Source organism: Danio rerio, chromosome 1, assembly GCF_049306965.1.
Source record: "Danio rerio strain Tuebingen ecotype United States chromosome 1, GRCz12tu, whole genome shotgun sequence".
In the NCBI taxonomy this organism is placed as follows: Eukaryota; Metazoa; Chordata; class Actinopteri; order Cypriniformes; family Danionidae; genus Danio; species Danio rerio.
The window spans coordinates 36,659,428-36,662,036 of record NC_133176.1 but is presented as its reverse complement, the minus strand read 5'-3'; the positions used below and the strand labels follow the sequence as shown (position 1 = coordinate 36,662,036).

Below are 2,609 nucleotides of genomic sequence, written 5' to 3'. Positions count from 1 at the left end.
AAGCAGGAATTTCTCTCCAAGGTATGTACACTCAAAAAAATGATATGTTGGTGTTAATTAACTTTTTTTTGTCCACTGGTTCCACGTAACCGAGTTAAGTTACCTTTAAGAAAGAATATTAATTTTAGTGAACTTAAGTTAGTTACATAAAGGTAATGTAATGTTGTTTAGTTCAATCAACGTAACATTTATAGTTTAGCTTTAATCAATGTAGTTATTTAAGTTCAATTATTCTAAAATTGATATTGTTATGTTTAACCAAATAAAAAAACTGTTTACGTTTCATTGAGTTTATTCAATAGCATTTTTACAGTTTTACACATTTTCCAGCAATCAAATGATTATCAAAATCTAAATATTGTCTTTATCTGTATCTTCACTAATTACAATAAGTTAAAATATTAATACTATTAAAATAATAGTAATACAAGTATGAAGGAAATTAAAAACAATAAATGATTTACAAAAATATGCTTACAAAAGCATCATAAAATACACTTTTCAAAATAATACTTTTCATATATTACAAATAACATTCAAAAATAATATTCTGCCTTCAAATGATTTACAAAAATATACTTCGAAAAATTAAGTCTTCTTTTGTAAACTATACTGTACCTTCTTTACACTGAAAAAGCAGATAACACTTCAGTTGTTCAAAGAAAGATTAACATTTTCAGGCAAAGTAACATGATCCGCACTACACCATAAATTAGACCAACCATCACAGAACATGCAATAGCTACACACATTCATCTCTGACATTTGCACCATTTCTGCACATTTGCACCAGACACTTTCTTACAACCACTCCCTATATCTAAAGAAAAAAACAAACACAAAAAAACATTGTGCATGAAGTTTGCTTTACACAGGTAAGTGGGCTTGACAAACCACATGTAAAAGCATTCTTAATTCTTAACATTCTTTGTATAATTAGCACATCTTGGGTGTATCGCCTCTTCTTGTTGATTTGCTGAATGTGTCCTCAATTGTAAGTCACTTTAGACAAAAGAGTCTGCTAAATGTTAATGTAACTACTGTAGATTCATAAGGCGGTGTTGCACATCAAGGTTTGTGCTTCATCATGCCCAGCATCCTAAAAAGATAAAAGAGGAAAGTTAAAAGAGGAAAATACAAAATGTTAAAAAAAATAATAATAAAATAAAATGTAAATCGCTTACCATGTACTCCCTTACTTAGGGGCTTTGAGGATATATTCACACCATTTTTCCACTGGTGATGTTCTAAATGACATGAAATGACAATTAGTAATTTACTAAATAATTAATAATTAAAATTACTAGTAATTTTTACTGTACATCATTTTAATGTGTGTATAGGCATCTAAAGGCATAGTACCTGGATTATCCACAGTCTCCTCGGCCAGATATGGGACTTTAGAGGTTGAGCTGTAAACCTGTGAGGGAGAAAATAGATGTGAGTGAGCAAAGATTTGTAATAATAAAATATAATAATATAAATATATACAATTTAGAATAATATATTTATAATAATAAAAATGAAAAAAATAAAACACTGCAAACTACTAAACTTAAAAGTTTAAATGTGTTAGATGACCAAACAAATAAGCTTACATTAAATATTTCATCATGCTAGATGTCCTCCTATTGAAGTGTCACATATGCTTGTCAAGATTTTTTTTTATTTAATTTTTTAAGTTAACAGGCTTGAATAATAACATTGTGCCAACACCACCTTTTAATTAATACTATGTAAGTTATCAAAACTAGCATTCAAACTTGACAAACAGCTTGACACTCATTTAAAATAGAGACTATCAAATCAAATCAAAAATCAAATCACTTTTATTGTCACATTATCAGCAGCACGTGCGCTATGATAAGTGAAAAGCTTAGACTATTCTAAGATGACTATTCCTTACTACCATTGTTTGCAACTTTATTTTGGGGGAGTTACTATATACAAAGTATAAAATTTCACAGGAGTTCAAAAAAACTACAAATTTATCTGTCATTAATGTGAAAAAGAAACAGGGAACATGGCAATTTCATAACAATACTATACACAAACACAACAGAGTATTACAAGGGAGTACATTAATGATTCAAATGTTGTCACAGCCTCAATATAAATACAAAAAAGTAAATAAAATCTCACCTGTGTGTCCACATTGGGCAAAGCTTTGTGCACGTTCTCAATTTGTACTGTAATCTTCATCTTTTGATTGCCATAATATGGCGCCGAGCTGAGAGTGATCGTTGTGGTTTGAATCTTCTTACTTCCTGTGTTGTTTTGAAACTGCGCATGTGCAGATATTACTCCATCTATTGACCAAAATGCAGTACTGCAGAAGCAACACAACTCCCTTTCATTCATGTTAATTAAGCGAGCTGTTTAAATGTAAAAACTAACTTTATCTATTTTTTTCCAACACAACACTTTTATTTTTAATACACAAACATAAGCAAATTGTTTAATTTCAACATAGTTACATTCTTTGGACCAACTAAAGCCATAATTCATTTTTTTGAGTGTAGAATCCTTCAAGATTTTTAGAAAAATTAACAATGTAACATACCGTTTAGAGCTTCTTGCTGATTCTTGCATCTCTCCTGACATCTACC

General features: G+C 29.7%; 1 long non-coding RNA gene across 1 annotated transcript; it reads right to left on the bottom strand.

Annotated features, from left to right (window-relative positions):
* Positions 1–274: 274 nt before the first annotated feature.
* LOC141383270 (uncharacterized) lies at positions 275–2,271 on the bottom strand. Its single transcript, XR_012404283.1, has 4 exons — positions 2,143–2,271; positions 1,363–1,420; positions 1,185–1,247; positions 275–1,099 (listed from the first exon to the last, which is right to left on the bottom strand). It is a non-coding gene; the product is annotated as an uncharacterized lncRNA (long non-coding RNA).
* Positions 2,272–2,609: the final 338 nt, after the last annotated feature.